We start from the raw sequence: 14,112 nt of genomic DNA on the forward strand, positions 1-14,112 counted from the left end.
TCTTAGTCTGGAAGCTCCGCTGAAGCCTGTCTACCATGGGTGACCTCGCTGGTATTTGAAATACCAGTGGCATAGCTTTCAGCAACACAGCAACACACAGCCACCACAATATGACAACCAACAGATGGGTAGTGTGGTTCCCTGACTGGGAGTTGAACCCAGGCCATGGCTGTGAGAGTGTCGAATCTTAGCCACTAGACCACCAGGGCTGGCACAGATAAATTAGGGAACTCTAAACAGTGATCCTAGATACACTACTTACTGCAAAGTTTGGTTCTACTAATCCGATGCATTTGGCTGTAGGTTTTACAGTTTGAAGAACTGGCAATACTAATATGTTGACACTGATAAGATGTGGTGGCCCTCACTGGGAGGCAAGCAGCCCTTGTGCGTTCATGTTGATAAAGTGCTATGTCCCAAACTGGGGGAAGTCGGAGCCATAATTCACATACTCCTCAAGAGACAGTCCGTGGAGGTTGCCTGTGTGTCATCACGAACACAGCCTTTTTAAATTTGAAATTAAAAACATCTTATATCCTGGAAGTAGACAAAGTCTATCTTTTCAGTTTGACAGTTTTTGATTTAAATCTTATATGATATTACTATTACTTCCTGTAAGAAAACTGGGAAGAAGCAAGTCACCAAAAATCCAAAGTATAGGAAGTTGTGAACAGCAAGTTGTGAATTGCAAAATTAAGATTAATTTGTGAAGCAAGAAAAAAAGGGAAGTGAACGGCTACAGGAGACAATAAACATAAGAACCCATGTGGATTTTCACATAAAATTTTCATAAAGACCTCACTAAGGTTAAGAAAAGATTTGTGAACTTTTTTCATTTTAAAATATTCTATGTCCACACAATGCACAGAATGTAGTTTAACTGAAAATTCGTCAACCCAGCAGCTTCTTTTATTTGTAAGTTAGCCTTACGAAAGAAAATAACAAAGCAAAGAGATAACCTAAAAATCATACCTTTTAGGAATAATCATATTAATATCTACCTTAAACACAAATGCACAAGCACACACACTCATAAACAGAAAGAACTCTATGAAAATAGACCTTATATTATGGTTTGCCACAGCCAGGCCTGCTATAGGTCAGATGAAATAGTAAGAAGTAGAAGATGAAAGGACAAACTGAGCCACATCAAGAATTGTCTTATATCCAAGGATGACCATTAATTTATCAAAGAAACTGCAACACTATTAGAGAGAAAGATAATGTTATTATAGCCAAGATGACAGGCATAAGAAAAGATTGTGTCTCAGGGTCATCCAAAGGATGCACCTATCTAGACAATGTCTAGCAGGCTTCAGTAATGTCAAATGAATAAACATTATCTATAATTGCTGAACACCAACTTAAAGAGAAGTCCCTATTTAAACTTGTAGATGGGAAAAAGTTCCCATCCCTCCCTTTACATCTATGTCAACCATAAACATTACATGATTTCCTCCGTAAGCATTTCAAGTACCTCAAAAATATAGGCCCTCTTAAGAAATATATGTCATATTCCTCTCCTACCTGAAAAAAACATAAATCTGTTTTGGTATTTTAAATTGGAACTTTCCCTTATGGTTTTGTAAGTTCCATTTCTAATGTGGTCCACAAACCAAAGTTTATTTGGAGAGTGTCCACTGATGTGGTTAAATGGAGGAAAGCCAGAAGTTTTCACTGAAAAACTGATTTGCATTAGAAAAAGCTACAGATACTTCTATAAAAACCAACAAAACCACAAACACCACCACTTCAGTATAAAAGCCACTTTTTTCAGGAATTCTGAAAGCATCCTGATTGACTCAGCCTATTCTCTCCAGCTCTGGCTTTTTGTATCTTTACTCACAGGAGAAATTATGCTATCAGCCCTTTAATTGGGCTTTCAAGAATAGATTATTCTAAATTGTACATTATTTTATAATACAACTCCACAAATAATAACAGCTAACATTTGAGAATTTACACCACGTCAAGAAGTGTGCTGAACGCTTTACATACATTGTCACATCTAAGTGTAACAACAAATGAATGAAGTCCAGGAGTCCTCCCTAAGCAGTAGGGTCATGGCTAGTAGGGCCAGAAGTCCCACTAACACAACTGTTAGGCAGGCTCTCCACAGTGCCATAGAAAGAAAGGAGACAACACTAAATGAATTCACATATAGTTTACTACTTACTGGAACAGCAAAACCAACCTCAGTGTCTCTAATCCCACTGATACCAAGGTGACACCAAGGTGGCTACCAGGCTGCTGAGGAGCCAACTCTAACCTATAGCCATTTTATAGCCTGCAGCTACACCCCAAGAGGAAGGGAGGTGGGAGAGTCCTGTGCTCAACTGACACTAGGGAGGCAGAGGAGAAACAACCTTGGGGCTATCTCTCACAAGGCTGCTTATCAGTCTTTGTTCTGGGAGGACCTGCAGGGTGTCCTGCCAAGGTGTGGGTCAGACTGAGATTACACTTTGCCTCTGCAGCCTATGAGAAGAGAAAGGTCATCAAGGCACCAGGAAGCTGTTTATCTACATCTCGACCTTCCAATTTTTCATGTATCCAGCTATAAATTCTATTCAGAAGCCCAGGCCACTCAACCAAACACGCCAATTAATTGTACTTTCTCTTAGGCAACACTGGGGAGGAGTGATTAGACTGTGACTCCCGATACGACAATCTGGCCTTATGTGGAGGTCAGGCCACAATCAGGCTACTCATAGGGAGCCAAGCCAGCGAGGTACATCCCAGATACCACCGACGTTCACCAGTGAGAGGCACACGGCTTTCTCCCTGAGAGAACAGGGGAGAGGGAAATAAACTGCTCTCCTTTTCCGGACTTATTGATCTAGGTACAGCATGGGGTATTGGCAATCACATATATTCCACCACGACTGGCCAGCAGAGAGTTCAGAGAAATGCCACTGACTATCATTCGGGCTAGAAAGTTTACACTAGTTTGTGATGTCTCCAGTGCAGAGGTCAGAGACGAATTTCAGAACACTTTGTCTAGCTATATTATTCCCTGAAGTGGGAAGGAAAGATCACAGAGCACACACAAAGAAGTCAGTTATCCTTCTTTGGAGTTCTGCCTCGCAAGTCATTTTAGAGCCCTCTGGGTACCCACCTCAAGGAAACATGATCCACTGGAGGGATGGTGGCCTCAAATATCTAGGAATCCCTGACAACTGCCCCAACTACACGATCAGTGTTTGCCAGGCAAGCGTAAGCTCCACAAGGCGCGATATTCCATTGGGGTACAAATTGTATCAGGAGTCTAAGCATCACTTATTACAATGGAGTGAGCCAAATCTGTGCCTCTTGAGGAGGACAAACTCTTTGAGTAGAACTGAACAGAAAAGCAGGCTGCAATGCCTCTGAAGAGAAATCTGATAAAACTGTTACCCCGTCAGTTAACTTCTGTCATGATGGGCCACATTCCAGTGTTCACGCCGGTTGTCCCAGGTTCTGTTGAGAGGGTTGCAAGAACCTCAAGAGAGGCATTTTGTAGGGATGGAATTAAGATCCAGATTTGATAGAACTGAAGGTTGAAATTAATGATGCAAGGGGATCTCAAGGACCAGAAAAGATCTATAAGACAGAATCTACCTTCTTGTCAGCAGGGTCAGGTAAGGCATGTCCAATCCAGCAATCAGTTAAACTCAGCACCATAACTATAGTCTAGAAAATGCATACAAGACAGATGTGCTTTCCCTTAATCAGGAAGTCATGACTAATAGGATGAGGTATTCAGACCTTCAACCTAAGGACATCACTCTCAAGCACATCCGCTCTCCAAGTCAGCAGCTGCTGAGAGTCTCTAAGTAGCTTAGATTAAGAACTTCCACTGGCCAGCAGTTACGTTGAGGATGGTGGCAAAAGCCTGGGGTAAATTAGGATTAATCGTCCCCCCACCACCCCCCCCGACCCCTGGGGTCTATTGACTTCCTTCCCCAACAAGCATAGGGGAGTTATGCAGCTTCTGCTGGGTGAGAAGGAATAGCACTCAGTTGTGAACTGATCGGTTGCATGCTCCAAGCCACCCTAGCCATAACTCTTTGTCCAGTGACATGGTCATGTAGAAGGAAAATGTAACAACTGCTAGAAATTGTGGCAGTGAATCTTTAGGGCCACAATAAAGCACTTGACCTACCTGTGATGAATTTCTGTCATCTAATAAACACCCTTCAACTACTTCAATGAAAACATGTGGCAAAAACAGAATAAGGAAGCAGATAGAAGAATCTATTTTGTATTAAGCCAGACATCAAAGAGTAATGAATAATTGAAAAGCAATAGGATATACTGGAGCATATGAGGAAGCCATCTGGTTTAAAACTAATTCAGCCTGAACTTGTTTTTCCAGAAAAGCCTGACGTGGCTTGTTGAGCATGCACTGTACATCTGCTTTAGACACTAACAACATCCCAAAGCCAAGAACGATGCCCTTAAAGACAGTGACGTGGGGCCGGCCCCGTGGCCAAGCAGTTAAGTTCGCACGCTCTGCTTCAGCGGCCCAGTTTGGATCCTGGGCACGGACATGGCACCGCTCATTAGGCCATGCTGAGGTGGCATCCCACATCCACAACTAGAAGAACCCACAATTAAAATATACAAGTATGTACTGGGGGGATTTGGGGAGAAAAAACGAGGAAAAAAAGATTGGCAACAGTTGTTAGCTCAGGTGCCAATCTTCATTAAAAAAAAAAGAAAGATAGGGATGTTGACTCCCCTCTTATTAGCATTTCTTTAAGGATAAGCATTTCTTCCCAGAAACTAAGGATTAATTCCTGACCCACCGTGCTCATCTCATGACCACTGACCTACTGACCAGACTTGCTGTGCTCACCTTGTGACCGCTGACCTGCTGTGCTAGCAAAGCATTCCATGACTGTAGTAAAAGAGATAGTCCAGTCATATGTGATGTGTGGGAAGGAAGCCCCAAGGCTACAGTCCTCAGACCTGGCTCACCTAATAGACTCACCTCAATTTTGATCTATAGATTGATTATGGATTATTGGCGTCGATAAGAGATCTGCAAAAATACAAAACAATGTCACTATTTTCACTATTGTTTTTGGAAAATATTCATACTAACACGTAAGGATTGTTACTTTTAAATGAAATACTTTAAAGAATTTCTCAGTTCTAGTTCTTTATGCAGTAAATATTATTGTAACCCATATAAATGAATGTTTTTTTGGGGTCCTAAAGAATTTTTAATGGAGGGGCCTGCCCCGTGGCCGAGTGGTTAAGTTCGCGCGCTCCGCTGCAGGTGGCCCAGTGTCTCGTTGGTTCGAATCCTGGGCGCAGACATGGCACTGCTCATCAAACCACGCTGAGGCAGCGCCCCACATGCCACAACTAGAAGGACCCACAATGAAGCATATACAACTATGTACCGGGGGGCTTTGGGGAGAAAAAGGAAAAAAATAAAATCTTTAAAAAAACAAAAAAAAGACTTTTTAATGGCTATAAATGCTTCCTACAGTCTACAGGTGCAGAGAAAGCATGTCCATGCGGTTCTCATGGAGGGAGAACCCAGAAGATGCACCTGACCACTATGGTCTTCGCCTGTGCATATTTTTTTTCCTGTTGGTCCTATATTGTACCTTTGTGGTCATAAACTTTATCCATGAGAATACAAAAATAGAGAAAAGGTACAAAACCACAAGTTGGGTGTTTGAAAAGATCAACAAAATTAATAAACCTTTCACTAGACTGACCAAGAAAAAAAGACTCAAATTACTAAAATCAGGAATGAAATAAGGACATTACTACCAACCTAGCATAAAATGAGAATACTATGAACAACTGTATGCCAATATATTTGATAATTTGGATGAAAAGGACAAACTCCTTGCAATATTGTAATTTATAATAAGGAATACAGATTTGGTCTTATCCTATCTCTGGCACAGAGTTCCTAAAACCCTTGGATTTTCCTAAGTGAGGAGAGTGCTAAAGATGTCTTCTGTTATGTTAATAAGGTGACTTTTGGACTGCACTGAAAGATGGGGGCTGGTTGCCAGGAGGACCAATCATGTGATTAGGGGGTTGGAACTTTCAGTACCATCTCCCCCCATCACCTCCAGGGAGGGGAGCGGAGCTGGAGGTTGAGTCAATTGCCAATTGCCAATGATTTAATGAGTTGTGACTATGTAATGAAGTCTCCATAAAAACCCAAAAGGAGAGGGTTCAGCGAGATTCCAGGCTGGTGAAAACATGGAGATCGGAGAGAGTGGCACGCCTCAGAGAGGGCATGGAAGCTCTGCGCCCCATCCCACATTGCACCCGAGGCATCTCTCCTATCTGCCTGTCACTTTGTTTCCTTTAATATCCTTTGCAATGAACCAGTAACCTAGTAAGTAAACTGTCTGTTTGATCTTGTGAGGCGCTCCAGCAAATTAACAGAACCCGAGGAGGGGGTCACAGAAACCTCTGACCTATAGTCAGTGGGTCACAAGTACAGGTAAGGGGGTTGTAGCTGGTGGATCAGAAGCACAGGTGACAATCTGGGGTGAGGGCAGTCTTGTGGGACTGAGCCCTCAATCTGTGGAATCTGTGCGATCTCCGGGCAGATAGTGTCAGAATTGAGTTCAGTTGTAGGACACCCAGCTGATGTCCCCAGAGAATTGCCTGTTGTTGATGTGGGGAGAAACTTCCTCTCACAAACACACACTGGAATTGGGCATAGAACCCTAAAAGACCCCCAAAGACACAGTGACTAAAACTGACTCTAGGAGATATAGAAAATCTAAATAGACCTATAAAGAGATTGAATTAGTAACCAAAAAACTACCTAAAAAGAAATGGTTAGGCCCAGATGGCTTTCCTGATGAATCATATAAAAAAACTGCAAGGTTTAAAACTAATTCTAGGGGCCGGCCCAGTGGCCAAATGGTTAAGTTCACGCACTCAGCTTTGGTGGCCCAGGGTTTCGCCAGTTCACATCCTGGGCATGGACATGGCACCGCTCATCAGGCCATGTTGAGGCGGCGTCCCACATGCCACAACTAGAAGGACCCACAACTAAAATATACAACTATGTACCGGGGGGATTTGGGGAGAAAAAGCAGAAAAAAAAACCTAATTCTACACACTCTTCTAAAAAATAAAACAGGAGGGAATACTTCCCACCTTAATTCTATGAGGCCAAGATTACCCTCACACCAAAACCAGAAAAGAAATCAAAATAAAACTATAGACCAGTCTGTTATGAATATAGATGCAAAAATTCAACAAAATACCAGCAAACCAAACAGAACAGCATATAATTATACGCCATGACCAAGTGGCGTATCCCAGAAATGCAAGATTGGCTCAAGTCATCAAAAACAAATCAATGTTATGTAATTTATCAACAAAGGACAAAAACTACATCATAATCTCAGTACATAAAGATAAAGCATCTAATATGATGGAAATTAAATGCATTTTAAAATCCAACACCCTCGCATGATAAAAACATCAAACTAGAAATAGAAGGGACCTTCACCTTGATAAAATGCACCTGAAAAACTCTTACAGTTTACATCATACTTCATGGTGGAAGACAGCATGCTTTCCCTCTAAGAGATCAGGAACAAGACAAGGATGTCTGCTCTTGCCATTTCTATTCAACATTGTACTAGAGGTTCCAGCCCTGGCAGTTAGGCGAAAAGAAATAAGAGACATCCAGATTGGAAATGAAGAGGTAAAACCATTTCTACTTGTAGAAAGACATCATCTTGTATATAGAAAATTGCAAGGAATCCACTAAAATGCTCATAGAACTAGTATACTAGTTCAGCTGGGTGTGAAGTACAAGCCCAATATACAAAAATCAAATATATTTATACACAACATTTAATCTAGAAAATTAAGAAAACAATTCCACTTACAGCAACATCAAAAAGAATAAAACACTTTGGAAGAAATTTAATAAAAGTGAAACACTCATACTCCGAATATTATAAAACTTTGGTAAAAGAAATTAAAGACCTAAATAAATGGAAGAACATCTCACATTCATGGACTGGAAGATTTAATACTGTTAAGGTGGCAATATTCCCCAAATTGGTCTAAGGATTCAGTGCAACTCTTACCAAAACCGTAGATGTCTTCTTTGCAGAAATTGAAAACCTGATCCTAAAGTTCATTTTGAAAAAGAATAAAGTTGGAAGACTCATATTTCCAACTTCAAAACTTATTACAAAATTACAGTAAACAAGACCATGTGGTACTGACATAAGATAGACATTGATGAAAGAAACAGATTCCAAAAATAAACCCTCACATTTACAGTCACTAGTAAGGAACTAAAATCCAGAATATATAAAGAACTCTTACAACCTGACAATACAAAGACAGTTAAAATTTGAAGTCAACAAAGCTTTTGAATGGACACTTTTTCCAAAGAAGACATACAAATAGCCAATATGTACACAAAAAGACATTCAACATCACACATCATCAGGAGAATCAAAACCCCAGTGAGATACCACTTCACTCTTACTGTGATGGCTATAACCAAGAAGTGTTGGTACGGATGTGGACAAATTAAAACTCTTACGCACCGCTGTTGAGAATATAAATGGTTCCTCCACATCAAATAACAGTCTGGCAGTTTCTCAAAAGGTCAAAAATAGTTACCACATGATGGAGCAACTCCACTCGTAGGTATACACCCAAAAGAACTGAAAATGTATGTTCATACAAACACTTGTACATGAATGTCCACAGCAGCATTATTCATAGTACCCAAAAAGTGGAAACAATCCAAATGTCCATTCACTGATGAAAGGATAAACAAAATGTGGCATATCCATACAATGGAATATTACTTGGCAATGAAAAGGAATAAAGTACATCCATGCTTCCACACGGACAAACCTTAAAATGGAAAACCTTAAAACATCATGCTAGGTGAGAGAAGACTCACAAAAGACCACATGTTATGATTGGCAGCTATATAAAAGGTTCAGAATATGCAAATCTAGAGACAGAAAACTAACATAATGGTTGTCTGGGGATGGGTGGGTTGGAAGCGAATGGGAAGTGACTGCTCAAAAGGATAGAGAATCTTTTGGGGTCAGGAAAATGTTCTAAAATTGCAGTGATGGCTGCACAATATGTGAATATACTTAAAATCATTTTACACTATAAAAGGGTGAACTGAATTATATAAATATAGTATGTGAATTATATCACTTAACAGCAGTTTTAAAAACCAAACACAGTATTTCTGCATTATTAGCGCACACAGGAATGACTCAATGAGAGCCAGTGAAATTTAACTGTAGTCTTTTGGTAGAGCAACCAGACAAACGGTTTGCTCTGTGCAAGATGAAGCTGACTGGATATATACCTGGAGGTGCTGGGGCCACCCAACGAAGGGAGGTGTGCCTGAGAATGAAGTCAATGCTGAAGACAGCAGGGCTCAAAGAGAAGGCTATGTCTCAATCCTTTAAAACTTTATGTAATCCAGTAAATTCTCTTCTGAGGCTTAAAAAATAATAATCTGCTTATGATTTCTGTTTCTTAAAACTTAAGTGAATGATACAGTTTCTTCTAACACTTTGCAATTTTAACCACAAGCTGAAGATTTTATTTATAAATGACGTCTTGTAATTTAATACATCTCAAGAGAGTCTTAGTGATTATCATTAAATCTGCAATCATAACAACTATGCACAAATGTCTCACTTGAGACATTTGCATCAACAGGCCAGCCTCCAACACTGACCTTCAATTTACAAGCACTTAGGATCTCAAGGATAAGCACACTACACAGCTGCCTCCCAACAGAGCATTTAGAATCCTTCAAGATCCACAAGACTTATTACAAAGTAATTTTTAACTTGCATTTCTATAGACAGAATTGGTAAATTGTTCTCTTTATCTCAAATTGAATACTTTCCAGGTCTGTTTCACAAAGAGTATGCCTCCAAAGGGGGATTGCAGGAAGGGTGGCAACAGCATGGTTAGACAAAAAAGATTCTTGCAATTCACCTTCATACCTTCTCAAACAATAAGTTAGATCAATTCCTTAAATATTTGCGCTTCTATTGTGTCCAAGACATCGACAGTCTAAGTGGGAAGAAAGATCCCTGTACATCACACAATAGGGGAAAACAAGGCTTACAGGCAAATCTTCCCTGGCTGGAGAATTTAATGGAGGCATTCTTTTTTTTTTTTTTAAAGATTGGCACCTGAGCTAACAACTGTTGCCAATCTTTTTTTTTCTGGTTTATCTCCCCAAATCCCCCGTTACACAGCTGTATGTCTTAGTTACAGGTCCTTCTAGTTGTGGCATGTGGGATGCCACCTCAACATTGCCTGATGAGTGGTGCCATGAGTGGTGCCATGTCCACGCCCAGGATCGGAACCAGCGAAACCCTGGGCCACCGCAGCAGAGCACATGAACTTAACCACTCGGCCAGGGGCCGGCCCGTAACGGAGGCATTCTTGGTTTCAAATAAGGCTGCAGATCAAAAGTACAGCTGGGTCTGGCACTTCCTTACAAAACTAAACCTACAACAGGATCTACGGTGAAGGGTTTAATCAACACAAAGCTGATAAATTGATTTAGAGCTTAAATGTGCAAACTGAATTTCCCCTAAGATGGTGTTGTCTGGGGCCATAAAACATACTTCCTCTAACGTGACAACAGCTAGGATGTATTGAGCACTTAACATGTGCCAGCAGCTCTTCCAAGTGTGTTATGTGTAGGAAAGTCATAATTTAGCACACAACAATCCTATGAGGTAGGTACTACTGTTATCCTCATTTTACAGATGAGAAAACCAAGGCAGAGGGGTTAATCATAATTCCCCAAGGTCATACAGATAGTAACAGGTAAAGCCAAGATCTGAAGCTCAGCAGTCTTGATTGCAGGGACCATGGTCTTAACCATTACAGGTTTCCTAACACAGCATGGTGTTTACAGAATGGAAGCCCTAGAGACAATCGCTTTGGCTTTACAGGTTGATTATCTCATGGAATGGTTCTCCCAGAGTTGTGTTCTATGCTGCCCTCCCCCAACCCCGTGTGCCAGAAATAATAAAAGAAAGACAACCAAATAAGAAACAGAGCATGTGGAGAATAATCTTAAGTAGACTCTGCCTAAGTTGGACCAAAGTCATCTCATCATAAATGTCTCCTCTTCCACATCCTGCAAAGATGAACAACTGAATTTCCCAGGCTATGACAATCTCAAGCTTTGTCACTGAAGGTGAGCAGAATATGCCATCCCAAAATATGCCACTTTGGCATTTTGATTATTTTGAATTGAAGTTACTTAAGAAACAGCCAGTGCAAGGACAGTCTGATCGCCTTTGTCCCCTGAAAGCAAGAAATAAACCTCCCTATGAAAGATAGCCTCCAAATACTAAGAGGGTAGAGGGCATCCTTATCACCAAAGATAAGGAATTTAGTGCTGAGAACTCGGTATTAACAAATCTCGCTACTTCTTCACTAACTTGCTACCCCAAGCCCAAATCCCTGTCTTGTCAATTCTTCACAAATTTATTGTTTCCTTGTCTACAAGATATAAAAGCTGCCTGTCTTGATCACTTTTTTGAGTCTCATATTTTCATGGGCTCCCGTACATACAAAATTAAATTTGTTTTTCTCCTGTTCATCTGTCTTACGTCAACCTAATTATTACACCAGCCAAAGAACATTAAAAGGAAGAAAGGAAGTTTTCCTCCCCTACATTATCAAATCCATTGTGTTCCATTAATTTTTAACCAGTGCTGATTCATTTCATCAATAATTCTACTCCATTAACAGATAAATTAGAGTAGGCTACTTAGCGGTGACATACTTACCTTTAAATACGATGTTACTCTTCTATTACTGTATATGCTTCCATTTCCCTCCAAATATGTCAGTGCCTCTCTACACAGTGTTTACTTCTTTGGTCCTAGGGACAGCGAGAAACATTTTGTAACCAATAACTTAAAATAGTTATTATATTTACTTATATAAAATTTACATGAAATTTATAATAAAAGTCCATGCTAACGTTTACTTGATGTAACACTGCTGTGCAAAACTGTGTTCTTAGATTGCACCAAAAGCATACTAAGTTTACTGAATTTTTATTAAATGTACAAAGTAACAGAAACCAAATCTGGTCTAAAATATCATTCACTTCTTAAGTTAGAATTCATGTGCGCTCCTCCAGGTCCATATTGTCCTAGCATTCCTACACAAAAATACTTCATCTTAGCAATTTTCTTTATTGGATTAGTAAAAGAAAATCCGAGTGTACAAGAAAAAAAGAACACGTAACTAAAACCTTAAACTTCGTGCATGTTAACACTGAATAAAACTTAAGCATGATTTACAGCTAACAGCAGCAGAAAAAATCCCCAAACAAGCTCTGCGGTGCGCCTGTGAAAATGCACCTCAAGCGCCTACACATCACCTGCCGTTCTCTTTATTTTGGAGGTAGGCGTTGAAAGTACTACAAATCAATTGTTTTCACTGCAACGATTCCCCGAAAACTTGCTACTGAACTCAGGGCCCTAAGGACATTTGCTTAGGGATTCCGCGGCCCTCCAGAGCACTTAAAACCGGTATGCATTTGTGCACTTAAAAATGCCTCGAGGCACTAGCATTGCTCAGGAACAGACAGCATCTCCGGGATGGCCGCGTCCGCGGGCCACTTGGAGATGCAAGCGGAGTCGATTGTTCCGGGGGTTCCGCATCACGGGGGCGGGGAGGGAAGGAGGGAGGGCACGCTCCAGACACAGTCAATGCAAAAACAAAGATTTTTTTTTTCACACCAGCGACAGGAAATAATTAAAAACACAGCTCGTCTCCCACCCACCCGCCTGAGAGTTTAACAAACGCGTCCCCGCGCTCGCCCGCCGCCACCTCCACCGGGAGGAGGAAGGCGATGGAAGCCAAACAGCCAGGCGCCGCCCTCCGCCTCGAGCTGGCCGTCGGCGGCGGGCAGAGCAGCGCAGCGCAGCGCAGGGCAGGGCAGCGAGCGGGGCGGCGGCCGTGGGAGCCGGCGGGGCCCCAGGCCCGGAGCCGCCCGCAGCCCGAGCGCCCGCGGCCCGCTCCCCGCTCCCCGCTGCAGAACAAAAGCGCGCGGCCCCGGCCCGCCGGCCCCTAGGCTCCGAGCCCGCCGCCCCGCCCGGGCGCCCGCGGGGCGAGCGAGGGGCAGCCGGGGCCGCCCCGCACTTACCGCCGAGCGCAGCTCGCAGCGCGGGCCAGCAGGGAAGGGAAAACGCGCCGACCGCCCGTGCCCCAGGATTTAAGTCACCTCGGGCCCGCCTCCGGGGGTGGGCCGAGCGCGGGACCCCGCGCCGCCGCGGTCCTAGTGCCGCCGGGAGCAGCCGCCGCCGCTGCCAGCCCCGCCCTCCGGTGCATCGCGCCGAGGTTTGCAAAGTTACATTCACGTGTCTGATGCAGGAAACTGGTCGAGCGGTGAATCTCTGCCTTTAACTTGCATCAGAATCGCCCCGGAGGGCTTGTGAAAAGAGACTGAAGAGCACCCCCTGGGAAACTGCCAATTTCACTAGATCTAAAGTGGGGCAGAAAATGTACATCTCTAACAAGTCTCCCGGACAGGCAGTTGCTGCTGGTCTCAGAACCGGTGATCTAGAGTATGGGGTCGACAAACTTTCTGTAAAACGTTTGAAAGAAAGTGCACCAAGTGGAACGTAAGGAGATGATTTTTTCCAGGCTATTGCGGTAGAGAGAACATTCGTTAATGCGGAGGAACTTTCTCAAAGAAAAGGAAATAGAGCTTTTGTATGGGAACTTATAGGAGAAAGTAAACAAGGGAATCCTGTCTGAGTGATTAAGAATGAGGAAGGGCTGAAGCGGTTAGTCCTTGCGATATGGAAAGCAGGGTATTTCTTTGCCCTTGAAGTTCAGATCTTGGCTCTGCCGCTCGCTAGACATACAACCTTGGGAAAATCGCTTAACCTGTCTGTGCTCGGTTTTCTTATCTGTAAAAGGAGAATAACACTGATACTTACCTCACAGGATTGCTGAGATGGGTACATGAATTAGCACATAACTTAGAGCAGCTCTCAGATAAGGGATTTTCCAGTGCCTAAAGCCACACAAATGAGCAAGCAGGAATGAACCCAAGGGAGAGGGAGTTTTGTTGCCAGAAAG

At 42.4% G+C, this 14,112-nt stretch overlaps 1 protein-coding gene across 5 annotated transcripts in view; it reads right to left on the minus strand.

Moving 5' to 3' along the window:
- RESF1 (retroelement silencing factor 1) overlaps window positions 1-13,220 on the minus strand; it is a 28,333-nt gene extending 15,113 nt beyond the window's left edge. For 3 of the 5 annotated variants that reach the window (XM_046662501.1, XM_046662467.1, XM_046662485.1), the window contains exons 1-2: window positions 13,172-13,220; window positions 11,802-11,896 (exon numbers count right to left, since the gene is read on the minus strand). The gene's annotated coding sequence lies outside the window, so the exon portion shown is untranslated. Of the gene's footprint in view, window positions 1-4,972; window positions 5,024-11,801; window positions 11,897-13,171 lie in introns of all 5 variants that reach the window. The other 2 variants (XM_046662492.1, XM_046662477.1) reach the window with 1 other exon arrangement.
- Between the last annotated feature and the right edge of the window lie 892 nt (window positions 13,221-14,112).

This window comes from Equus quagga, chromosome 1 (genome assembly GCF_021613505.1).
Source record: "Equus quagga isolate Etosha38 chromosome 1, UCLA_HA_Equagga_1.0, whole genome shotgun sequence".
In the NCBI taxonomy this organism is placed as follows: domain Eukaryota; kingdom Metazoa; phylum Chordata; class Mammalia; order Perissodactyla; family Equidae; genus Equus; species Equus quagga.